The sequence below is a fragment of the Garra rufa genome, unplaced genomic scaffold (genome assembly GCF_049309525.1).
Source record: "Garra rufa unplaced genomic scaffold, GarRuf1.0 hap1_unplaced_029, whole genome shotgun sequence".
Taxonomy (NCBI): Eukaryota; Metazoa; Chordata; class Actinopteri; order Cypriniformes; family Cyprinidae; genus Garra; species Garra rufa.
The window spans coordinates 80554-105767 of record NW_027394304.1 but is presented as its reverse complement, the minus strand read 5'-3'; the positions used below and the strand labels follow the sequence as shown (position 1 = coordinate 105767).

The 25214-nt window shown below is 48.0% G+C and overlaps 17 non-coding genes across 17 annotated transcripts; all 17 read right to left on the bottom strand.

The window, feature by feature from the left end:
• Positions 1-945: 945 nt before the first annotated feature.
• Positions 946-1027, bottom strand: trnal-uag (transfer RNA leucine (anticodon UAG)). Its single transcript has one exon. It is a non-coding gene; the product is annotated as a tRNA-Leu (tRNA).
• A 1052-nt stretch (positions 1028-2079) lies between these two features.
• Positions 2080-2161, bottom strand: trnal-aag (transfer RNA leucine (anticodon AAG)). Its single transcript has one exon. It is a non-coding gene; the product is annotated as a tRNA-Leu (tRNA).
• Positions 2162-3297: 1136 nt separating this feature from the next.
• Positions 3298-3379, bottom strand: trnal-uag (transfer RNA leucine (anticodon UAG)). The gene has a single exon. It is a non-coding gene; the product is annotated as a tRNA-Leu (tRNA).
• A 1052-nt stretch (positions 3380-4431) lies between these two features.
• On the bottom strand, positions 4432-4513 carry trnal-aag (transfer RNA leucine (anticodon AAG)). Its single transcript has one exon. It is a non-coding gene; the product is annotated as a tRNA-Leu (tRNA).
• A 1135-nt stretch (positions 4514-5648) lies between these two features.
• trnal-uag (transfer RNA leucine (anticodon UAG)) lies at positions 5649-5730 on the bottom strand. The gene has a single exon. It is a non-coding gene; the product is annotated as a tRNA-Leu (tRNA).
• Positions 5731-6782: 1052 nt separating this feature from the next.
• Positions 6783-6864, bottom strand: trnal-aag (transfer RNA leucine (anticodon AAG)). The gene has a single exon. It is a non-coding gene; the product is annotated as a tRNA-Leu (tRNA).
• Positions 6865-7971: 1107 nt separating this feature from the next.
• trnal-uag (transfer RNA leucine (anticodon UAG)) lies at positions 7972-8053 on the bottom strand. Its single transcript has one exon. It is a non-coding gene; the product is annotated as a tRNA-Leu (tRNA).
• Positions 8054-9104: 1051 nt separating this feature from the next.
• trnal-aag (transfer RNA leucine (anticodon AAG)) lies at positions 9105-9186 on the bottom strand. The gene has a single exon. It is a non-coding gene; the product is annotated as a tRNA-Leu (tRNA).
• A 1138-nt stretch (positions 9187-10324) lies between these two features.
• trnal-uag (transfer RNA leucine (anticodon UAG)) lies at positions 10325-10406 on the bottom strand. Its single transcript has one exon. It is a non-coding gene; the product is annotated as a tRNA-Leu (tRNA).
• Positions 10407-11458: 1052 nt separating this feature from the next.
• Positions 11459-11540, bottom strand: trnal-aag (transfer RNA leucine (anticodon AAG)). The gene has a single exon. It is a non-coding gene; the product is annotated as a tRNA-Leu (tRNA).
• Positions 11541-12667: 1127 nt separating this feature from the next.
• Positions 12668-12749, bottom strand: trnal-uag (transfer RNA leucine (anticodon UAG)). Its single transcript has one exon. It is a non-coding gene; the product is annotated as a tRNA-Leu (tRNA).
• Positions 12750-13801: 1052 nt separating this feature from the next.
• On the bottom strand, positions 13802-13883 carry trnal-aag (transfer RNA leucine (anticodon AAG)). Its single transcript has one exon. It is a non-coding gene; the product is annotated as a tRNA-Leu (tRNA).
• Positions 13884-14990: 1107 nt separating this feature from the next.
• On the bottom strand, positions 14991-15072 carry trnal-uag (transfer RNA leucine (anticodon UAG)). Its single transcript has one exon. It is a non-coding gene; the product is annotated as a tRNA-Leu (tRNA).
• A 1051-nt stretch (positions 15073-16123) lies between these two features.
• trnal-aag (transfer RNA leucine (anticodon AAG)) lies at positions 16124-16205 on the bottom strand. Its single transcript has one exon. It is a non-coding gene; the product is annotated as a tRNA-Leu (tRNA).
• Positions 16206-17343: 1138 nt separating this feature from the next.
• trnal-uag (transfer RNA leucine (anticodon UAG)) lies at positions 17344-17425 on the bottom strand. The gene has a single exon. It is a non-coding gene; the product is annotated as a tRNA-Leu (tRNA).
• A 1052-nt stretch (positions 17426-18477) lies between these two features.
• On the bottom strand, positions 18478-18559 carry trnal-aag (transfer RNA leucine (anticodon AAG)). Its single transcript has one exon. It is a non-coding gene; the product is annotated as a tRNA-Leu (tRNA).
• A 1127-nt stretch (positions 18560-19686) lies between these two features.
• Positions 19687-19768, bottom strand: trnal-uag (transfer RNA leucine (anticodon UAG)). The gene has a single exon. It is a non-coding gene; the product is annotated as a tRNA-Leu (tRNA).
• Between the last annotated feature and the right edge of the window lie 5446 nt (positions 19769-25214).

The following is a 25214-nucleotide window of genomic DNA, read 5'->3' as shown; positions in this document are numbered from 1 at the left end:
TCTAGAGCCTAACTCAAACGCCTTAAACCACTCGGCCACGCTACCCTGGAATGTGCTACCCTGGAATGTTCACCTTCGTGGGCCCTTTTTTCCCCACCCCAAAGACAGAGAAAACGTCGGCCGCCGGACCTTCTTTGCAAAGCCTCTGGAGTGCGGGCAAAAAACGTTTTTTTTTTTTTTTTGTGTAGGCACAATAGCCTTCCGAAACTCTGTCTTGGCAGTAGTGGGACTCAAACTCACACCCCCGAAGATACTGGAGCCTTAATCCAGAGCCTTAGACCACTCGGCCACACTACCCTGGCACATTCACCCTCGTGGTCCCTTTTTTTTCTTGTCGCGCTTCGCTGCAAGCTGATGCCTTGTAATTCGCCGCCGTAAAGGCATCCTTTATACAGGGGTATGCAGTCCTACTCCTGGTGGCCCCCTTCCTGTAGAGTGGAGGTCAGCATCAAGCAGCTCCTGATTGGTTAACGCGGCGTGAATTGACACAGAAGTTCCGATTTTTCCCCTCGGGTAGCAGACGCGAATTTTTGTCAGACGCGTGATTCACAAAAAAGCACAATTCGCGCTTAACGCACCTAACGCGCCAGACGCTCAATTCGCGCCATACGCGCGAACTAGACGCGCGGATGAGGCGAATTCGCGTCTACCGCGCCGCGCCTCATTCGCGCCGCAAGAACTCCAGGCGCGTGTTAACGCGTTTTACCATTGACTTAACATTGAAAACACTCGGACCAGACGCATATTCCCGTTTGGTGTGAATGTAGCATTAGACCGCGCGGCCATGCTACCTCGTCGGGTTGCGCTCCAAGGGTCTCTTCCACAGGTGGAACGGCCTCCCTAATACTTACTCTGCAGAACTGCTGCAGTCTAATCCTGTTTGCGTGAAATAATCCCGATGCCAAGCGGGTTAGAGGACCTCCCTGCCTTGGTTAAAATGGCTGCTGGCAGCGATGGGATTCAAACCCACGCCCCCGAAGAGACTGGAGCCTAAATCCAGCGCCTTAGACCACTCGGCAACGCTACCCTGGGATTTGCGCTTTTGTGGGCCGTTTTCTGCCCTCTTCCCCCACCCCAAAGATAGAGAGAACGTCGGCCGCCGGACCTTCTTTGCAAAGCCTCTGGAATGCGGGCAAAGAACTTTTTTTTTTTTTTTGGGTATGCACAATAGCCTTCCAAAACTCTGTCTTGGCAGCAGTGGGATTCAAACCCACACCCCCGAAGAGACTGTAGCCTTAATCCAGCGCCTTATGCTACGTTCACACCAAACGCGAATACGCGTCTAAATTCGCGCCTGCCGCTTCTATTTATACGCGTGACCACTTTGTGTTCATTCACCCGTCAAGAGCGAAATGGACGCGCATAAAAACAAAAGTTTGAAGCGAAATTTACGCACGTCAGGTGCGTCAGAGGCGAAAGTTTCAAAAAGTTTCGAACCCCGTTGGTAGCCATCTTTTTACAAGATGTCTGTTGTTGATCGCTCATTTATCGAGAGTGTCACTGCTCTGTATTTGCTCTGGAGAGCAGAACAGCGGTGTAGGGATCATCGTCGCTGCATTTGGGTTGCGCTTCGCCACAAGCTGATGCCTTGTAATTCGCCGCCGTAAAGGCATCCTTAATACAGGGTATGCAGTCCTACTTCTGGTGGCCCCCTTCCTGTGGAGTGGAGGTCCATCTATGATCAAGCACACCTGAATCCGCTAATCAAGGCTTTTGGGGCTTATGTGAAAACGATAGCCAGCTGTGTTGCATTTAAAATCAAAATGATCAGGCAGCTGTTATTTCACCCAAAACTTTCCATGAGTGACATTGGCTGTCTCCATTCTTGTAGACTACTCATTGTTTTTCATTAATATAATTTTCAAATTCGTTGAATTGTTTGTTTGTTTTTTATTGCACCTCTCCTATGATTGTAAATTATTGGTGTGCCTCTGTTGGAATGGAGCAGAGGCTGGGACAAGCTTCCAGCACTGACTTTGCTAAATGGCAAAGAATGCGAAAGCGGCTAAGTTTGGATGAGCATGCAGGGTCACTTCTCCAGTCGCTTCGCAGCCTCAGGAGCTTTCCAAAAGATTTCCCTGGCAGCGGTGGGATTCGAACCCACGCCCCCGAAGAGACTGGAGCCTTAATCCAGCGCCTTAGACCGCTCGGCCACGCTACCTTGTCATGGTGTGTTCCACGGGTCTTTACGACAGGTCAAACGACCTCCCTAATACTGACTCTGCGGAACGGCTGCAGTCTATTCCTGTTTGCGTAAAACAAGCCCGCTCCCAAGCGGGTTAGAGGGCCTCCCTGCCTTGGTTAAAATGGCTGCTGGCAGCAATGGGATTTGAACCAACGCCCCCGAGGAGTCTGGAGCCTAACTCAAACGCCTTAAACCACTCGGCCACGCTACCCTGGAATGTGCTACCCTGGAATGTTCACCTTCGTGGGCCCTTTTTTCCCCACCCCAAAGACAGAGAAAACGTCGGCCGCCGGACCTTCTTTGCAAAGCCTCTGGAGTGCGGGCAAAAAACGTTTTTTTTTTTTTTTTGTGTAGGCACAATAGCCTTCCGAAACTCTGTCTTGGCAGTAGTGGGACTCAAACTCACACCCCCGAAGATACTGGAGCCTTAATCCAGAGCCTTAGACCACTCGGCCACACTACCCTGGCACATTCACCCTCGTGGTCCCTTTTTTTTTCTTGTCGCGCTTCGCTGCAAGCTGATGCCTTGTAATTCGCCGCCGTAAAGGCATCCTTTATACAGGGGTATGCAGTCCTACTCCTGGTGGCCCCCTTCCTGTAGAGTGGAGGTCAGCATCAAGCAGCTCCTGATTGGTTAACGCGGCGTGAATTGACACAGAAGTTCCGATTTTTCCCCTCGGGTAGCAGACGCGAATTTTTGTCAGACGCGTGATTCACAAAAAAGCACAATTCGCGCTTAACGCACCTAACGCGCCAGACGCTCAATTCGCGCCATACGCGCGAACTAGACGCGCGGATGAGGCGAATTCGCGTCTACCGCGCCGCGCCTCATTCGCGCCGCAAGAACTCCAGGCGCGTGTTAACGCGTTTTACCATTGACTTAACATTGAAAACACTCGGACCAGACGCATATTCCCGTTTGGTGTGAATGTAGCATTAGACCGCGCGGCCATGCTACCTCGTCGGGTTGCGCTCCAAGGGTCTCTTCCACAGGTGGAACGGCCTCCCTAATACTTACTCTGCAGAACTGCTGCAGTCTAATCCTGTTTGCGTGAAATAATCCCGATGCCAAGCGGGTTAGAGGACCTCCCTGCCTTGGTTAAAATGGCTGCTGGCAGCGATGGGATTCAAACCCACGCCCCCGAAGAGACTGGAGCCTAAATCCAGCGCCTTAGACCACTCGGCAACGCTACCCTGGGATTTGCGCTTTTGTGGGCCGTTTTCTGCCCTCTTCCCCCACCCCAAAGATAGAGAGAACGTCGGCCGCCGGACCTTCTTTGCAAAGCCTCTGGAATGCGGGCAAAGAACTTTTTTTTTTTTTTTGGGTATGCACAATAGCCTTCCAAAACTCTGTCTTGGCAGCAGTGGGATTCAAACCCACACCCCCGAAGAGACTGTAGCCTTAATCCAGCGCCTTATGCTACGTTCACACCAAACGCGAATACGCGTCTAAATTCGCGCCTGCCGCTTCTATTTATACGCGTGACCACTTTGTGTTCATTCACCCGTCAAGAGCGAAATGGACGCGCATAAAAACAAAAGTTTGAAGCGAAATTTACGCACGTCAGGTGCGTCAGAGGCGAAAGTTTCAAAAAGTTTCGAACCCCGTTGGTAGCCATCTTTTTACAAGATGTCTGTTGTTGATCGCTCATTTATCGAGAGTGTCACTGCTCTGTATTTGCTCTGGAGAGCAGAACAGCGGTGTAGGGATCATCGTCGCTGCATTTGGGTTGCGCTTCGCCACAAGCTGATGCCTTGTAATTCGCCGCCGTAAAGGCATCCTTAATACAGGGTATGCAGTCCTACTTCTGGTGGCCCCCTTCCTGTGGAGTGGAGGTCCATCTATGATCAAGCACACCTGAATCCGCTAATCAAGGCTTTTGGGGCTTATGTGAAAACGATAGCCAGCTGTGTTGCATTTAAAATCAAAATGATCAGGCAGCTGTTATTTCACCCAAAACTTTCCATGAGTGACATTGGCTGTCTCCATTCTTGTAGACTACTCATTGTTTTTCATTAATATAATTTTCAAATTCGTTGAATTGTTTGTTTGTTTTTTATTGCACCTCTCCTATGATTGTAAATTATTGGTGTGCCTCTGTTGGAATGGAGCAGAGGCTGGGACAAGCTTCCAGCACTGACTTTGCTAAATGGCAAAGAATGCGAAAGCGGCTAAGTTTGGATGAGCATGCAGGGTCACTTCTCCAGTCGCTTCGCAGCCTCAGGAGCTTTCCAAAAGATTTCCCTGGCAGCGGTGGGATTCGAACCCACGCCCCCGAAGAGACTGGAGCCTTAATCCAGCGCCTTAGACCGCTCGGCCACGCTACCTTGTCATGGTGTGTTCCACGGGTCTTTACGACAGGTCAAACGACCTCCCTAATACTGACTCTGCGGAACGGCTGCAGTCTATTCCTGTTTGCGTAAAACAAGCCCGCTCCCAAGCGGGTTAGAGGGCCTCCCTGCCTTGGTTAAAATGGCTGCTGGCAGCAATGGGATTTGAACCAACGCCCCCGAGGAGTCTGGAGCCTAACTCAAACGCCTTAAACCACTCGGCCACGCTACCCTGGAATGTGCTACCCTGGAATGTTCACCTTCGTGGGCCCTTTTTTCCCCACCCCAAAGACAGAGAAAACGTCGGCCGCCGGACCTTCTTTGCAAAGCCTCTGGAGTGCGGGCAAAAAACGTTTTTTTTTTTTTTTGTGTAGGCACAATAGCCTTCCGAAACTCTGTCTTGGCAGTAGTGGGACTCAAACTCACACCCCCGAAGATACTGGAGCCTTAATCCAGAGCCTTAGACCACTCGGCCACACTACCCTGGCACATTCACCCTCGTGGTCCCTTTTTTTTTCTTGTCGCGCTTCGCTGCAAGCTGATGCCTTGTAATTCGCCGCCGTAAAGGCATCCTTTATACAGGGGTATGCAGTCCTACTCCTGGTGGCCCCCTTCCTGTAGAGTGGAGGTCAGCATCAAGCAGCTCCTGATTGGTTAACGCGGCGTGAATTGACACAGAAGTTCCGATTTTTCCCCTCGGGTAGCAGACGCGAATTTTTGTCAGACGCGTGATTCACAAAAAAGCACAATTCGCGCTTAACGCACCTAACGCGCCAGACGCTCAATTCGCGCCATACGCGCGAACTAGACGCGCGGATGAGGCGAATTCGCGTCTACCGCGCCGCGCCTCATTCGCGCCGCAAGAACTCCAGGCGCGTGTTAACGCGTTTTACCATTGACTTAACATTGAAAACACTCGGACCAGACGCATATTCCCGTTTGGTGTGAATGTAGCATTAGACCGCGCGGCCATGCTACCTCGTCGGGTTGCGCTCCAAGGGTCTCTTCCACAGGTGGAACGGCCTCCCTAATACTTACTCTGCAGAACTGCTGCAGTCTAATCCTGTTTGCGTGAAATAATCCCGATGCCAAGCGGGTTAGAGGACCTCCCTGCCTTGGTTAAAATGGCTGCTGGCAGCGATGGGATTCAAACCCACGCCCCCGAAGAGACTGGAGCCTAAATCCAGCGCCTTAGACCACTCGGCAACGCTACCCTGGGATTTGCGCTTTTGTGGGCCGTTTTCTGCCCTCTTCCCCCACCCCAAAGATAGAGAGAACGTCGGCCGCCGGACCTTCTTTGCAAAGCCTCTGGAATGCGGGCAAAGAACTTTTTTTTTTTTTTTGGGTATGCACAATAGCCTTCCAAAACTCTGTCTTGGCAGCAGTGGGATTCAAACCCACACCCCCGAAGAGACTGTAGCCTTAATCCAGCGCCTTATGCTACGTTCACACCAAACGCGAATACGCGTCTAAATTCGCGCCTGCCGCTTATATTTATACGCGTGACCACTTTGTGTTCATTCACCCGTCAAGAGCGAAATGGACGCGCATAAAAACAAAAGTTTGAAGCGAAATTTACGCACGTCAGGTGCGTCAGAGGCGAAAGTTTCAAAAAGTTTCGAACCCCGTTGGTAGCCATCTTTTTACAAGATGTCTGTTGTTGATCGCTCATTTATCGAGAGTGTCACTGCTCTGTATTTGCTCTGGAGAGCAGAACAGCGGTGTAGGGATCATCGTCGCTGCATTTGGGTTGCGCTTCGCCACAAGCTGATGCCTTGTAATTCGCCGCCGTAAAGGCATCCTTAATACAGGGTATGCAGTCCTACTTCTGGTGGCCCCCTTCCTGTGGAGTGGAGGTCCATCTATGATCAAGCACACCTGAATCCGCTAATCAAGGCTTTTGGGGCTTATGTGAAAACGATAGCCAGCTGTGTTGCATTTAAAATCAAAATGATCAGGCAGCTGTTATTTCACCCAAAACTTTCCATGAGTGACATTGGCTGTCTCCATTCTTGTAGACTACTCATTGTTTTTCATTAATATAATTTTCAAATTCGTTGAATTGTTTGTTTGTTTTTTATTGCACCTCTCCTATGATTGTAAATTATTGGTGTGCCTCTGTTGGAATGGAGCAGAGGCTGGGACAAGCTTCCAGCACTGACTTTGCTAAATGGCAAAGAATGCGAAAGCGGCTAAGTTTGGATGAGCATGCAGGGTCACTTCTCCAGTCGCTTCGCAGCCTCAGGAGCTTTCCAAAAGATTTCCCTGGCAGCGGTGGGATTCGAACCCACGCCCCCGAAGAGACTGGAGCCTTAATCCAGCGCCTTAGACCGCTCGGCCACGCTACCTTGTCATGGTGTGTTCCACGGGTCTTTACGACAGGTCAAACGACCTCCCTAATACTGACTCTGCGGAACGGCTGCAGTCTATTCCTGTTTGCGTAAAACAAGCCCGCTCCCAAGCGGGTTAGAGGGCCTCCCTGCCTTGGTTAAAATGGCTGCTGGCAGCAATGGGATTTGAACCAACGCCCCCGAGGAGTCTGGAGCCTAACTCAAACGCCTTAAACCACTCGGCCACGCTACCCTGGAATGTGCTACCCTGGAATGTTCACCTTCGTGGGCCCTTTTTTCCCCACCCCAAAGACAGAGAAAACGTCGGCCGCCGGACCTTCTTTGCAAAGCCTCTGGAGTGCGGGCAAAAAACGTTTTTTTTTTTTTTTGTGTAGGCACAATAGCCTTCCGAAACTCTGTCTTGGCAGTAGTGGGACTCAAACTCACACCCCCGAAGATACTGGAGCCTTAATCCAGAGCCTTAGACCACTCGGCCACGCTACCCTGGCACATTCACCCTCGTGGTCCCTTTTTTTTTCTTGTCTCGCTTCGTTGCAAGCTGATGCCTTGTAATTTCGCCGCCGTAAAGGCATCCTTTATACAGGGGTATGCAGTCCTACTCCTGGTGGCCCCCTTCCTGTAGAGTGGAGGTCAGCATCAAGCAGCTCCTGATTGGTTAACGCGGCGTGAATTGACACAGAAGTTCAGATTTTTCACCTCGGGTAGCAGACGTGAATTCTTGTCAGACGCGTGATTCACAAAAAAGCACAATTCGCGCTTAACGCACCTAACGCGAACTAGACGCGCGGATGAGGCGAATTCGCGTCTACCGCGCCGCGCCTCATTCGCGCCGCAAGAACTCCAGGCGCATGTTAACGCGTTTTACCATTGACTTAACATTGAAATCACTCGGACCAGACGCATATTCCCGTTTGGTGTGAATGTAGCATTAGACCATGCGGCCATGCTCCCCCTTCGGGTTGCGCTCCAAGGGTCTCTTCCACAGGTGGAACGGCCTCCCTAATACTTACTCTGCAGAACTGCTGCAGTCTAATCCTGTTTGCGTGAAATAATCCCGATGCCAAGCGGGTTAGAGGACCTCCCTGCCTTGGTTAAAATGGCTGCTGGCAGCGATGGGATTCAAACCCACGCCCCCGAAGAGACTGGAGCCTAAATCCAGCGCCTTAGACCACTCGGCAACGCTACCCTGGGATTTGCGCTTTTGTGGGCCGTTTTCTGCCCTCTTCCCCCACCCCAAAGATAGAGAGAACGTCGGCCGCCGGACCTTCTTTGCAAAGCCTCTGGAATGCGGGCAAATAACTTTTTTTTTTTTTTGGGTATGCACAATAGCCTTCCAAAACTCTGTCTTGGCAGCAGTGGGATTCAAACCCACACCCCCGAAGAGACTGTAGCCTTAATCCAGCGCCTTATGCTACGTTCACACCAAACGCGAATACGCGTCTAAATTCGCGCCTGCCGCTTCTATTTATACGCGTGACCACTTTGTGTTCATTCACCCGTCAAGAGCGAAATGGACGCGCATAAAAACAAAAGTTTGAAGCGAAATTTACGCACGTCAGGTGCGTCAGAGGCGAAAGTTTCAAAAAGTTTCGAACCCCGTTGGTAGCCATCTTTTTACAAGATGTCTGTTGTTGATCGCTCATTTATCGAGAGTGTCACTGCTCTGTATTTGCTCTGGAGAGCAGAACAGCGGTGTAGGGATCATCGTCGCTGTATTTGGGTTGCGCTTCGCCACAAGCTGATGCCTTGTAATTCGCCGCCGTAAAGGCATCCTTAATACAGGGTATGCAGTCCTACTTCTGGTGGCCCCTTTCCTGTGGAGTGGAGGTCCATCTATGATCAAGCACACCTGAATCCGCTAATCAAGGCTTTTGGGGCTTATGTGAAAACGATAGCCAGCTGTGTTGCATTTAAAATCAAAATGATCAGGCAGCTGTTATTTCACCCAAAACTTTCCATGAGTGACATTGGCTGTCTCCATTCTTGTAGACTACTCATTGTTTTTCATTAATATAATTTTCAAATTCGTTGAATTGTTTGTTTGTTTTTTATTGCACCTCTCCTATGATTGTAAATTATTGGTGTGCCTCTGTTGGAATGGAGCAGAGGCTGGGACAAGCTTCCAGCACTGACTTTGCTAAATGGCAAAGAATGCGAAAGCGGCTAAGTTTGGATGAGCATGCAGGGTCACTTCTCCAGTCGCTTCGCAGCCTCAGGAGCTTTCCAAAAGATTTCCCTGGCAGCGGTGGGATTCGAACCCACGCCCCCGAAGAGACTGGAGCCTTAATCCAACGCCTTGGACCGCTCGGCCACGCTACCTTGTCATGGTGTGTTCCACGGGTCTTTACGACAGGTCAAACGACCTCCCTAATACTGACTATGCGGAACGGCTGCAGTCTATTCCTGTTTGCGTAAAACAAGCCCGCTCCCAAGCGGGTTAGAGGGCCTCCCTGCCTTGGTTAAAATGGCTGCTGGCAGCAATGGGATTTGAACCAACGCCCCCGAGGAGTCTGGAGCCTAACTCAAACGCCTTAAACCACTCGGCCACGCTACCCTGGAATGTGCTACCCTGGAATGTTCACCTTCGTGGGCCCTTTTTTCCCCACCCCAAAGACAGAGAAAACGTCGGCCGCCGGACCTTCTTTGCAAAGCCTCTGGAGTGCGGGCAAAAAACGTTTTTTTTTTTTTTTTTTGTGTAGGCACAATAGCCTTCCGAAACTCTGTCTTGGCAGTAGTGGGACTCAAACTCACACCCCCGAAGATACTGGAGCCTTAATCCAGAGCCTTAGACCACTCGGCCACACTACCCTGGCACATTCACCCTCGTGGTCCCTTTTTTTTTCTTGTCGCGCTTCGCTGCAAGCTGATGCCTTTTAATTCGCCGCCGTAAAGGCATCCTTTATACAGGGGTATGCAGTCCTACTCCTGGTGGCCCCCTTCCTGTAGAGTGGAGGTCAGCATCAAGCAGCTCCTGATTGGTTAACGCGGCGTGAATTGACACAGAAGTTCCGATTTTTCACCTCGGGTAGCAGACGCGAATTTTTGTCAGACGCGTGATTCACAAAAAAGCACAATTCGCGCTTAACGCACCTAACGCGCCAGACGCTCAATTTGCGCCATTCGCGCGAACTAGACGCGCGGATGAGGCGAATTCGCATCTACCGCGCCGCGCCTCATTCGCGCCGCAAGAACTCCAGGCGCGTGTTAACGCGTTTTACCATTGACTTAACATTGAAAACACTCGGACCAGACGCATATTCCCGTTTGGTGTGAATGTAGCATTAGACCGCGCGGCCATGCTACCTCGTCGGGTTGCGCTCCAAGGGTCTCTTCCACAGGTGGAACGGCCTCCCTAATACTTACTCTGCAGAACTGCTGCAGTCTAATCCTGTTTGCGTGAAATAATCCCGATGCCAAGCGGGTTAGAGGACCTCCCTGCCTTGGTTAAAATGGCTGCTGGCAGCGATGGGATTCAAACCCACGCCCCCGAAGAGACTGGAGCCTAAATCCAGCGCCTTAGACCACTCGGCAACGCTACCCTGGGATTTGCGCTTTTGTGGGCCGTTTTCTGCCCTCTTCCCCCACCCCAAAGATAGAGAGAACGTCGGCCGCCGGACCTTCTTTGCAAAGCCTCTGGAATGCGGGCAAATAACTTTTTTTTTTTTTTTGGGTATGCACAATAGCCTTCCAAAACTCTGTCTTGGCAGCAGTGGGATTCAAACCCACACCCCCGAAGAGACTGTAGCCTTAATCCAGCGCCTTATGCTACGTTCACACCAAACGCGAATACGCGTCTAAATTCGCGCCTGCCGCTTCTATTTATACGCGTGACCACTTTGTGTTCATTCACCCGTCAAGAGCGAAATGGACGCGCATAAAAACAAAAGTTTGAAGCGAAATTTACGCACGTCAGGTGCGTCAGAGGCGAAAGTTTCAAAAAGTTTCGAACCCCGTTGGTAGCCATCTTTTTACAAGATGTCTGTTGTTGATCGCTCATTTATCGAGAGTGTCACTGCTCTGTATTTGCTCTGGAGAGCAGAACAGCGGTGTAGGGATCATCGTCGCTGTATTTGGGTTGCGCTTCGCCACAAGCTGATGCCTTGTAATTCGCCGCCGTAAAGGCATCCTTAATACAGGGTATGCAGTCCTACTTCTGGTGGCCCCCTTCCTGTGGAGTGGAGGTCCATCTATGATCAAGCACACCTGAATCCGCTAATCAAGGCTTTTGGGGCTTATGTGAAAACGATAGCCAGCTGTGTTGCATTTAAAATCAAAATGATCAGGCAGCTGTTATTTCACCCAAAACTTTCCATGAGTGACATTGGCTGTCTCCATTCTTGTAGACTACTCATTGTTTTTCATTAATATAATTTTCAAATTCGTTGAATTGTTTGTTTGTTTTTTATTGCACCTCTCCTATGATTGTAAATTATTGGTGTGCCTCTGTTGGAATGGAGCAGAGGCTGGGACAAGCTTCCAGCACTGACTTTGCTAAATGGCAAAGAATGCGAAAGCGGCTAAGTTTGGATGAGCATGCAGCGTCACTTCTCCAGTCGCTTTGCAGCCTCAGGAGCTTTCCAAAAGATTTCCCTGGCAGCAGTGGGATTCGAACCCACGCCCCCGAAGAAACTGGAGCCTTAATCCAGCGCCTTAGACCGCTCGGCCACGCTACCTTGTCATGGTGTGTTCCACGGGTCTTTACGACAGGTCAAACGACCTCCCTAATACTGACTCTGCGGAACGGCTGCAGTCTATTCCTGTTTGCGTAAAACAAGCCCGCTCCCAAGCGGGTTAGAGGGCCTCCCTGCCTTGGTTAAAATGGCTGCTGGCAGCAATGGGATTTGAACCAACGCCCCCGAGGAGTCTGGAGCCTAACTCAAACGCCTTAAACCACTCGGCCACGCTACCCTGGAATGTGCTACCCTGGAATGTTCACCTTCGTGGGCCCTTTTTTCCCCACCCCAAAGACAGAGAAAACGTCGGCCGCCGGATCTTCTTTGCAAAGCCTCTGGAGTGCGGGCAAAAAACGTTTTTTTTTTTTTTTTGTGTAGGCACAATAGCCTTCCGAAACTCTGTCTTGGCAGTAGTGGGACTCAAACTCACACCCCCGAAGATACTGGAGCCTTAATCCAGAGCCTTAGACCACTCGGCCACACTACCCTGGCACATTCACCCTCGTGGTCCCTTTTTTTTTCTTGTCGCGCTTCGCTGCAAGCTGATGCCTTGTAATTCGCCGCCGTAAAGGCATCCTTTATACAGGGGTATGCAGTCCTACTCCTGGTGGCCCCCTTCCTGTAGAGTGGAGGTCAGCATCAAGCAGCTCCTGATTGGTTAACGCGGCGTGAATTGACACAGAAGTTCCGATTTTTCACCTCGGGTAGCAGACGCGAATTTTTGTCAGACGCGTGATTCACAAAAAAGCACAATTCGCGCTTAACGCACCTAACGCGCCAGACGCTCAATTCGCGCGAACTAGACGCGCGGATGAGGCGAATTCGCGTCTACCGCGCCGCGCCTCATTCGCGCCGCAAGAACTCCAGGCGCGTGTTAACGCGTTTTACCATTGACTTAACATTGAAATCACTCGGACCAGACGCATATTCCCGTTTGGTGTGAATGTAGCATTAGACCATGCGGCCATGCTCCCCCTTCGGGTTGCGCTCCAAGGGTCTCTTCCACAGGTGGAACGGCCTCCCTAATACTTACTCTGCAGAACTGCTGCAGTCTAATCCTGTTTGCGTGAAATAATCCCGATGCCAAGCGGGTTAGAGGACCTCCCTGCCTTGGTTAAAATGGCTGCTGGCAGCGATGGGATTCAAACCCACGCCCCCGAAGAGACTGGAGCCTAAATCCAGCGCCTTAGACCACTCGGCAACGCTACCCTGGGATTTGCGCTTTTGTGGGCCGTTTTCTGCCCTCTTCCCCCACCCCAAAGATAGAGAGAACGTCGGCCGCCGGACCTTCTTTGCAAAGCCTCTGGAATGCGGGCAAAGAACTTTTTTTTTTTTTTTGGGTATGCACAATAGCCTTCCAAAACTCTGTCTTGGCAGCAGTGGGATTCAAACCCACACCCCCGAAGAGACTGTAGCCTTAATCCAGCGCCTTATGCTACGTTCACACCAAACGCGAATACGCGTCTAAATTCGCGCCTGCCGCTTATATTTATACGCGTGACCACTTTGTGTTCATTCACCCGTCAAGAGCGAAATGGACGCGCATAAAAACAAAAGTTTGAAGCGAAATTTACGCACGTCAGGTGCGTCAGAGGCGAAAGTTTCAAAAAGTTTCGAACCCCGTTGGTAGCCATCTTTTTACAAGATGTCTGTTGTTGATCGCTCATTTATCGAGAGTGTCACTGCTCTGTATTTGCTCTGGAGAGCAGAACAGCGGTGTAGGGATCATCGTCGCTGCATTTGGGTTGCGCTTCGCCACAAGCTGATGCCTTGTAATTCGCCGCCGTAAAGGCATCCTTAATACAGGGTATGCAGTCCTACTTCTGGTGGCCCCCTTCCTGTGGAGTGGAGGTCCATCTATGATCAAGCACACCTGAATCCGCTAATCAAGGCTTTTGGGGCTTATGTGAAAACGATAGCCAGCTGTGTTGCATTTAAAATCAAAATGATCAGGCAGCTGTTATTTCACCCAAAACTTTCCATGAGTGACATTGGCTGTCTCCATTCTTGTAGACTACTCATTGTTTTTCATTAATATAATTTTCAAATTCGTTGAATTGTTTGTTTGTTTTTTATTGCACCTCTCCTATGATTGTAAATTATTGGTGTGCCTCTGTTGGAATGGAGCAGAGGCTGGGACAAGCTTCCAGCACTGACTTTGCTAAATGGCAAAGAATGCGAAAGCGGCTAAGTTTGGATGAGCATGCAGGGTCACTTCTCCAGTCGCTTCGCAGCCTCAGGAGCTTTCCAAAAGATTTCCCTGGCAGCGGTGGGATTCGAACCCACGCCCCCGAAGAAACTGGAGCCTTAATCCAGCGCCTTAGACCGCTCGGCCACGCTACCTTGTCATGGTGTGTTCCACGGGTCTTTACGACAGGTCAAACGACCTCCCTAATACTGACTCTGCGGAACGGCTGCAGTCTATTCCTGTTTGCGTAAAACAAGCCCGCTCCCAAGCGGGTTAGAGGGCCTCCCTGCCTTGGTTAAAATGGCTGCTGGCAGCAATGGGATTTGAACCAACGCCCCCGAGGAGTCTGGAGCCTAACTCAAACGCCTTAAACCACTCGGCCACGCTACCCTGGAATGTGCTACCCTGGAATGTTCACCTTCGTGGGCCCTTTTTTCCCCACCCCAAAGACAGAGAAAACGTCGGCCGCCGGACCTTCTTTGCAAAGCCTCTGGAGTGCGGGCAAAAAACGTTTTTTTTTTTTTTTGTGTAGGCACAATAGCCTTCCGAAACTCTGTCTTGGCAGTAGTGGGACTCAAACTCACACCCCCGAAGATACTGGAGCCTTAATCCAGAGCCTTAGACCACTCGGCCACGCTACCCTGGCACATTCACCCTCGTGGTCCCTTTTTTTTTCTTGTCTCGCTTCGTTGCAAGCTGATGCCTTGTAATTTCGCCGCCGTAAAGGCATCCTTTATACAGGGGTATGCAGTCCTACTCCTGGTGGCCCCCTTCCTGTAGAGTGGAGGTCAGCATCAAGCAGCTCCTGATTGGTTAACGCGGCGTGAATTGACACAGAAGTTCAGATTTTTCACCTCGGGTAGCAGACGTGAATTCTTGTCAGACGCGTGATTCACAAAAAAGCACAATTCGCGCTTAACGCACCTAACGCGAACTAGACGCGCGGATGAGGCGAATTCGCGTCTACCGCGCCGCGCCTCATTCGCGCCGCAAGAACTCCAGGCGCATGTTAACGCGTTTTACCATTGACTTAACATTGAAATCACTCGGACCAGACGCATATTCCCGTTTGGTGTGAATGTAGCATTAGACCATGCGGCCATGCTCCCCCTTCGGGTTGCGCTCCAAGGGTCTCTTCCACAGGTGGAACGGCCTCCCTAATACTTACTCTGCAGAACTGCTGCAGTCTAATCCTGTTTGCGTGAAATAATCCCGATGCCAAGCGGGTTAGAGGACCTCCCTGCCTTGGTTAAAATGGCTGCTGGCAGCGATGGGATTCAAACCCACGCCCCCGAAGAGACTGGAGCCTAAATCCAGCGCCTTAGACCACTCGGCAACGCTACCCTGGGATTTGCGCTTTTGTGGGCCGTTTTCTGCCCTCTTCCCCCACCCCAAAGATAGAGAGAACGTCGGCCGCCGGACCTTCTTTGCAAAGCCTCTGGAATGCGGGCAAATAACTTTTTTTTTTTTTTGGGTATGCACAATAGCCTTCCAAAACTCTGTCTTGGCAGCAGTGGGATTCAAACCCACACCCCCGAAGAGACTGTAGCCTTAATCCAGCGCCTTATGCTACGTTCACACCAAACGCGAATACGCGTCTAAATTCGCGCCTGCCGCTTCTATTTATACGCGTGACCACTTTGTGTTCATTCACCCGTCAAGAGCGAAATGGACGCGCATAAAAACAAAAGTTTGAAGCGAAATTTACGCACGTCAGGTGCGTCAGAGGCGAAAGTTTCAAAAAGTTTCGAACCCCGTTGGTAGCCATCTTTTTACAAGATGTCTGTTGTTGATCGCTCATTTATCGAGAGTGTCACTGCTCTGTATTTGCTCTGGAGAGCAGAACAGCGGTGTAGGGATCATCGTCGCTGTATTTGGGTTGCGCTTCGCCACAAGCTGATGCCTTGTAATTCGCCGCCGTAAAGGCATCCTTAATACAGGGTATGCAGTCCTACTTCTGGTGGCCCCTTTCCTGTGGAGTGGAGGTCCATCTATGATCAAGCACACCTGAATCCGCTAATCAAGGCTTTTGGGGCTTATGTGAAAACGATAGCCAGCTGTGTTGCATTTAAAATCAAAATGATCAGGCAGCTGTTATTTCACCCAAAACTTTCCATGAGTGACATTGGCTGTCTCCATTCTTGTAGACTACTCATTGTTTTTCATTAATATAATTTTCAAATTCGTTGAATTGTTTGTTTGTTTTTTATTGCACCTCTCCTATGATTGTAAATTATTGGTGTGCCTCTGTTGGAATGGAGCAGAGGCTGGGACAAGCTTCCAGCACTGACTTTGCTAAATGGCAAAGAATGCGAAAGCGGCTAAGTTTGGATGAGCATGCAGGGTCACTTCTCCAGTCGCTTCGCAGCCTCAGGAGCTTTCCAAAAGATTTCCCTGGCAGCGGTGGGATTCGAACCCACGCCCCCGAAGAGACTGGAGCCTTAATCCAACGCCTTGGACCGCTCGGCCACGCTACCTTGTCATGGTGTGTTCCACGGGTCTTTACGACAGGTCAAACGACCTCCCTAATACTGACTATGCGGAACGGCTGCAGTCTATTCCTGTTTGCGTAAAACAAGCCCGCTCCCAAGCGGGTTAGAGGGCCTCCCTGCCTTGGTTAAAATGGCTGCTGGCAGCAATGGGATTTGAACCAACGCCCCCGAGGAGTCTGGAGCCTAACTCAAACGCCTTAAACCACCCGGCCACGCTACCCTGGAATGTGCTACCCTGGAATGTTCACCTTCGTGGGCCCTTTTTTCCCCACCCCAAAGACAGAGAAAACGTCGGCCGCCGGACCTTCTTTGCAAAGCCTCTGGAGTGCGGGCAAAAAACGTTTTTTTTTTTTTTTTTTGTGTAGGCACAATAGCCTTCCGAAACTCTGTCTTGGCAGTAGTGGGACTCAAACTCACACCCCCGAAGATACTGGAGCCTTAATCCAGAGACTTAGACCACTCGGCCACACTACCCTGGCACATTCACCCTCGTGGTCCCTTTTTTTTTCTTGTCGCGCTTCGCTGCAAGCTGATGCCTTTTAATTCGCCGCCGTAAAGGCATCCTTTATACAGGGGTATGCAGTCCTACTCCTGGTGGCCCCCTTCCTGTAGAGTGGAGGTCAGCATCAAGCAGCTCCTGATTGGTTAACGCGGCGTGAATTGACACAGAAGTTCCGATTTTTCACCTCGGGTAGCAGACGCGAATTTTTGTCAGACGCGTGATTCACAAAAAAGCACAATTCGCGCTTAACGCACCTAACGCGCCAGACGCTCAATTTGCGCCATTCGCGCGAACTAGACGCGCGGATGAGGCGAATTCGCGTCTACCGCGCCGCGCCTCATTCGCGCCGCAAGAACTCCAGGCGCGTGTTAACGCGTTTTACCATTGACTTAACATTGAAAACACTCGGACCAGACGCATATTCCCGTTTGGTGTGAATGTAGCATTAGACCGCGCGGCCATGCTACCTCGTCGGGTTGCGCTCCAAGGGTCTCTTCCACAGGTGGAACGGCCTCCCTAATACTTACTCTGCAGAACTGCTGCAGTCTAATCCTGTTTGCGTGAAATAATCCCGATGCCAAGCGGGTTAGAGGACCTCCCTGCCTTGGTTAAAATGGCTGCTGGCAGCGATGGGATTCAAACCCACGCCCCCGAAGAGACTGGAGCCTAAATCCAGCGCCTTAGACCACTCGGCAACGCTACCCTGGGATTTGCGCTTTTGTGGGCCGTTTTCTGCCCTCTTCCCCCACCCCAAAGATAGAGAGAACGTCGGCCGCCGGACCTTCTTTGCAAAGCCTCTGGAATGCGGGCAAAGAACTTTTTTTTTTTTTTTGGGTATGCACAATAGCCTTCCAAAACTCTGTCTTGGCAGCAGTGGGATTCAAACCCACACCCCCGAAGAGACTGTAGCCTTAATCCAGCGCCTTATGCTACGTTCACACCAAACGCGAATACGCGTCTAAATTCGCGCCTGCCGCTTCTATTTATACGCGTGACCACTTTGTGTTCATTCACCCGTCAAGAGCGAAATGGACGCGCATAAAAACAAAAGTTTGAAGCGAAATTTACGCACGTCAGGTGCGTCAGAGGCGAAAGTTTCAAAAAGTTTCGAACCCCGTTGGTAGCCATCTTTTTACAAGATGTCTGTTGTTGATCGCTCATTTATCGAGAGTGTCACTGCTCTGTATTTGCTCTGGAGAGCAGAACAGCGGTGTAGGGATCATCGTCGCTGTATTTGGGTTGCGCTTCGCCACAAGCTGATGCCTTGTAATTCGCCGCCGTAAAGGCATCCTTAATACAGGGTATGCAGTCCTACTTCTGGTGGCCCCCTTCCTGTGGAGTGGAGGTCCATCTATGATCAAGCACACCTGAATCCGCTAATCAAGGCTTTTGGGGCTTATGTGAAAACGATAGCCAGCTGTGTTGCATTTAAAATCAAAATGATCAGGCAGCTGTTATTTCACCCAAAACTTTCCATGAGTGACATTGGCTGTCTCCATTCTTGTAGACTACTCATTGTTTTTCATTAATATAATTTTCAAATTCGTTGAATTGTTTGTTTGTTTTTTATTGCACCTCTCCTATGATTGTAAATTATTGGTGTGCCTCTGTTGGAATGGAGCAGAGGCTGGGACAAGCTTCCAGCACTGACTTTGCTAAATGGCAAAGAATGCGAAAGCGGCTAAGTTTGGATGAGCATGCAGCGTCACTTCTCCAGTCGCTTTGCAGCCTCAGGAGCTTTCCAAAAGATTTCCCTGGCAGCAGTGGGATTCGAACCCACGCCCCCGAAGAAACTGGAGCCTTAATCCAGCGCCTTAGACCGCTCGGCCACGCTACCTTGTCATGGTGTGTTCCACGGGTCTTTACGACAGGTCAAACGACCTCCCTAATACTGACTCTGCGGAACGGCTGCAGTCTATTCCTGTTTGCGTAAAACAAGCCCGCTCCCAAGCGGGTTAGAGGGCCTCCCTGCCTTGGTTAAAATGGCTGCTGGCAGCAATGGGATTTGAACCAACGCCCCCGAGGAGTCTGGAGCCTAACTCAAACGCCTTAAACCACTCGGCCACGCTACCCTGGAATGTGCTACCCTGGAATGTTCACCTTCGTGGGCCCTTTTTTCCCCACCCCAAAGACAGAGAAAACGTCGGCCGCCGGATCTTCTTTGCAAAGCCTCTGGAGTGCGGGCAAAAAACGTTTTTTTTTTTTTTTTGTGTAGGCACAATAGCCTTCCGAAACTCTGTCTTGGCAGTAGTGGGACTCAAACTCACACCCCCGAAGATACTGGAGCCTTAATCCAGAGCCTTAGACCACTCGGCCACACTACCCTGGCACATTCACCCTCGTGGTCCCTTTTTTTTTCTTGTCGCGCTTCGCTGCAAGCTGATGCCTTGTAATTCGCCGCCGTAAAGGCATCCTTTATACAGGGGTATGCAGTCCTACTCCTGGTGGCCCCCTTCCTGTAGAGTGGAGGTCAGCATCAAGCAGCTCCTGATTGGTTAACGCGGCGTGAATTGACACAGAAGTTCCGATTTTTCACCTCGGGTAGCAGACGCGAATTTTTGTCAGACGCGTGATTCACAAAAAAGCACAATTCGCGCTTAACGCACCTAACGCGCCAGACGCTCAATTCGCGCGAACTAGACGCGCGGATGAGGCGAATTCGCGTCTACCGCGCCGCGCCTCATTCGCGCCGCAAGAACTCCAGGCGCGTGTTAACGCGTTTTACCATTGACTTAACATTGAAATCACTCGGACCAGACGCATATTCCCGTTTGGTGTGAATGTAGCATTAGACCATGCGGCCATGCTCCCCCTTCGGGTTGCGCTCCAAGGGTCTCTTCCACAGGTGGAACGGCCTCCCTAATACTTACTCTGCAGAACTGCTGCAGTCTAATCCTGTTTGCGTGAAATAATCCCGATGCCAAGCGGGTTAGAGGACCTCCCTGCCTTGGTTAAAATGGCTGCTGGCAGCGATGGGATTCGAACCCACGCCCCCGAAGAGACTGGAGCCTAAATCCAGCGCCTTAGACCACTCGGCAACGCTACCCTGGGATTTGCGCTTTTGTGGGCCGTTTTCTGCCCTCTTCCCCCACCCCAAAGATAGAGAGAACGTCGGCCGCCGGACCTTCTTTGCAAAGCCTCTGGAATGCGGGCAAAGAACTTTTTTTTTTTTTTTTGGGTATGCACAATAGCCTTCCAAAACTCTGTCTTGGCAGCAGTGGGATTCAAACCCACACCCCCGAAGAGACTGTAGCCTTAATCCAGCGCCTTATGCTACGTTCACACCAAACGCGAATACGCGTCTAAATTCGCGCCTGCCGCTTCTATTTATACGCGTGACCACTTTGTGTTCATTCACCCGTCAAGAGCGAAATGGACGCGCATAAAAACAAAAGTTTGAAGCGAAATTTACGCACGTCAGGTGCGTCAGAGGCGAAAGTTTCAAAAAGTTTCGAACCCCGTTGGTAGCCATCTTTTTACAAGATGTCTGTTGTTGATCGCTCATTTATCGAGAGTGTCACTGCTCTGTATTTGCTCTGGAGAGCAGAACAGCGGTGTAGGGATCATCGTCGCTGTATTTGGGTTGTATGTTTGTTTCTTTGTGTATGCTGTTGCGCCTATTAGTTTAAAAATTTCCGTGAGTCATTCAGATAGGCTGCACGAGCTTTGATCCTTGATACTGTCCGTTTTCAGTCACCGTTTACACTGTAAGTAATACACTCAGAATCATTCTCACCAAAGTTTCGGTGCTACGCTAGTTATTGTTTGTTATTGATGTATCAGGTTACTTGTCCGGTCGGGCAAGTAAAATTCTCCTTCACTTTCCCATTCACAAAATCCTGGACAAGCTTTAATGTCGAGCCCTGTTTCTGATGACATGTATTGCTTGGGAGTGCAGGCTGCTGAACCTGAGAAGTGGACGGAGTTTCGTTATCCATGCTGCTTTGTTTTGGTCGCCACATGAGTCTGGTAAATGGGCGTGATGTGTTGACTACTGGATTTGACGTCAACGTTTTTTTAGAACCGAGTCGTCGACGTCATCGACGCGTCGCTGCAGGCCTACCATTTAGTTCTTGACCATCTGACCACTTACACTCAGTATTCACTCCTCTGCTTTTCTCATTGCATATGATTCCCTTGAAAGACATCACAATGTAACTATAGCTGATCATACTCTATATTTCTTCACAACTATATATATATATATATATATATATATATATATATATAAATAAAACTAACAAGCAATAAAAACAATGACCAAAAACCTCTACCCATCTACATCTTGATGGAGGGATGTACGGTTGTTATTTTTCCACAATTGAGAACCAAGTTGCATTCACTTGTTTTATATAATTATATAGCCTTCTTCCATCTAATATAAATTTCAATAATACCTGACAAAATGAGCACAAGGGTTGTATGGTTAATATTAGTGTAACTGACAGTGTAAAAGGAAATACGGGACATCTGACCTCCAACCTAAAATGAGTTACATATTCACTCCCCCACTGACAATCCCTGCCGGACCTGAAACTCAAACTCGCAACCTTCGGGTTGACTCACTAACTAGATCAACTTCTGATAATTCTACTACAGAGGATGACAAAAGGTGTGAAAGTCACAATGCACTACTCAGGTGTTTGATTTCAACTGTTTCATATGCTTTAGTTCAATATAAAGTTACTGATCACTGACTGTATTACTTGCTCACCAAAGATCTTTAAATAAAGAACAAAAACACGCAGTGCAGCATGCAGTGACTCAAACAGGAGAAATGTTTTGTTTTAGAAGTAGGCTGGTTTTCTAAAATACTATTTACTGCTTGTTGTAATGAACAATCACTGCTATTTACATTTTAACGTAGCACTTTTGGTGATAGCAGAAATTTTTTTACAACATAAACAAATGTCAGGTTAAAAACTGAATGTCATTGTTTGCTTCAAGAAAAATATATATTTTTGTCAGATACTGTTTTCATTGAAAAAAGTATATCCAAGAATTTGTAGTTATGACATAATTAAGCCTTTGATAATAACAATAAAAAACCTTGTTTGTCTCCTGACATTAATATATCATGTTGTGAATTATTCTACATTTGTTAAAATCACTAGTCATTTTGATTTTTGTCCTCAACAAGCTATATGTAAATGGCTCAACAAATCTTCTTGTGCAGACCCACACAACAAACAATTTGCTCGTTGTATTTACTCCGCCCCAACTGCGCCCCGTGTAGTGCATTCTGGGTATTTTGCGCCAACCGTCGTCGGGCACTGTCGAAAGCAGCAGCCAGTTCGGGAAAGCGGGAGACTGGACTTTATTTTTATAATGAATTTTAATAATATAGCTGGTAAATTTCTACAGTCTTTCAGGTTTTATATTGTTGTAGAAACGAATAATCAAGACAACTGAGGCTCTTGATGTGGTTTGTAATTAAGATAGCCAGTGGCTTCAAAAGACTTCGTGTGTGCCTGGAAACTAATGTTAGCAAATTTTAAAATACTGCCTTCAAATGTATTTCTAAGCTCACATTTGCAAGTGACAGTAATTTAAAGTAAACAGGGATGTGTTTTTTCTTCCATGTAACGTTAACGTTAATCGCACGGCGCCGGTGCCGCGTCCTTAGCTGCACTTGTGTGTGTGTGTGCGGGCGCGGGTGTGTGTAGCCGTTAGCAAGGAGTTTTAGCTGTAACTCGGCCAGGGTGTCCGCAGGGTTGTAAAAGGTAGTAAATGAAATTAGCCAAAATTAAGGGCATTAAAAATATTAAAAAGTAATAAACGTCATCCGACGAGGTATTACATTTTCGATCCCAATTTTTTTTGTAGACAATTTTTTAATAAGTGCAGGTCTTTCTTCTTAAATTTACGTGGATTTATTTATATGTTGAGAGTAGGACCTGAGCGATATCATGTGAGGTGGTGTTCAAACTGAAACAAACTGGGTACCCGGCTGGTTTGCTGCCAAAGATGTAGGCGAGCTCGCTTCCATTCAAATATATGGAATATGGAATCAAATAGCCACCAAGCTAGGATGCGCGGATGTATAGCGAGAAGCTTCCCATATCAAAAGAGGCTTACTTATAATTTTTTGAGGTCTTACATTTGGGGACAGAAAGACAAGAATCGCGATAGGGCTGGATAAATCTAAGCGGCAATGATGTCATTGAATAAATATGCACACTGCACGTTTTAAAGTCTAATGCTGGAGGGATGTCTTTATATGAATGTATCTGAAGGGAACCGACTGTCCTCACAAACGTGTTGTTGGCATTTTCATTTCATGTCTGATAAAACTGCGTTAATGCTGCTTTGCTTACAGCTGGTACTAGGGAAACCGTAATAGTGACAGAGCATGAATTTGCACGTCCAAATTTTCAGCTGTTTTTAGTCCGATTATTGTAAATATCTACCAATGTTTTTATGCAGCAAACACATAAAGTTCTAAATGTGAAAGAAGTAAATGTGCTTTCTAAAAATCTAAACAATTAAGACAGTTATACTTATGTTTTAAATAAATATAATACATTATATGCTTGATTTATCCCTTTTAATGGTATAAAGGCTGAAATGCCATTGTATAAGATTTTTTGCTTTTGTGAAAACATGTATCTGAATTGTAAATCATGTCATTTTATGGCTTAATATGTTACCGTACATCGTCCAACCCCGCTCATACTGTTTAACTTGAGCAGCTCTTAAAAAGGGTCATAAATTGCCTTAAATTGATATTTAAAAATTCTTTAGATACACTGTAAATAGTGAAATAAAATTAATTCATTGATATTTGATCATATTTGTGTATTAAAAAAAAATTTGATTGACATTTAGACTCGACTCTTATCTAATTTTCTATATTTAAAAAAGCTTTTCTTTTAGTTCACCGTGAAATAAGCGCAGGAAGTTTGTTTGTTGTTGTCTTTGTTCATTTGCCTTAGTTTTGGCACCACACACATAACTACTTATGCTCCTACATATTTCCAATTTGAGTTTATGTTAAACTTGGATATTCACTTGGTTTATATAGTAATATATATTTGAAATATCCATGCATATTGTTTTATTAGAAATCTGCTGCATTAGGAGTCTTACAGTTTTAGTGGTCAGTTACTAACTATGTCATTGTATCCTTACCAGGTGATTTGATTGTGTCAAGCACACTGGATGAAGGTATGTAAAAACAATTGCAATTGTTGTGGGGAAGGTGGGCAAATGTTAGATTGTATCAATTAGTTTATAGATCAGACAAAATGTTATTTTGGGGGCAGAGATTCTGCTCTTTCACTAATAAATGTGTTGGCAGCCCAGTGCAAAATGTGGAATAAAAGACAAAGTTACCTGATTAACTGTAGACAAATTTACTGATTTTCGAGATAAAACTGTCAGAATAAAAATTGGATTTACCTGATTGCCAGATTAAAGGTAGTCTAAATTATTTATTTTTTTAAATCCTTCAATTTCTTAGCTTCCTGTACAGTCATAAGGTCCTGAACTCTCGGAACGATGATGATTTACAATATCCTCTGTAATATTTGACTGATCTCCATACGCTCTTGTATAATTTGTGCAAAACAGAAGCTGAGCCCATGCCTATAACTTGGCATCACACCGAAACTCCCAGCTGACTTCTGCCCTAACCAAAGACAATCATCATTTTCATGTACCTGATTACGTTTCCAACGAGGAGTTGCTGGCTGATGATTGACTGTCTGAAATGGAGGAAGCAACGGGAGCAGGAGAGCGACGCGACACGTCAAACACAGTACACTTGTTAATTTGTATCCCATGCAGCAGGTGAAGGTGTTTGTGTCATGTTTGTTGTACATCCTCCTTTGGCACTAACAAGTTTATCACAGGTGTTGCACGGTGCGAATCCATCCTTTTCCATCCATACACTAAAATATTACAATACATCTTGAACTATTGTTAAACAAGCCCTTTTGTTAAGTTGAATAATTAATACCAGGGGCCTCATTTATAAAGACTTGCGTAGAAACCATCCTTGATTTTATCTAAGAACTTTTTTGATTTGATCGTAAGAGCGATTCAGAGAAAACGAACGTACCACGAAATCCATGCGTGCGCCAGTCATTTGGTTATAAATCACAAATGATCGTGGAATTGTGTGGAGCTGAATGTTCCGCCGTCGAAACGCCCCTGCTTAATTAATTAACATAAAATGAGCTCATTCCTAAAGCAAAAACTCTGTGACAATGGCAAGTAAAAAGGAGCGCAATAAATCAAATTATAGTGAGGCTGAACTATATGCAATACCAGGCATTTCAACAAGGAAACGGTCGTACGCCAAGCTGGAATCTGACGTGGAGTTAAGTACTTTTCCACGTCAAAGACGGTTTTTATAAATCTGTACTTTGACGTGGATTTGATCGTACAAACACTCTAAGATCAAATCAGTGCGTAAGAAAGTTTTATAAATGAGGCCCCAGATGTTGTTTGAATAATATGAGCATTGTTGCAGAGTATACAGTATTAGA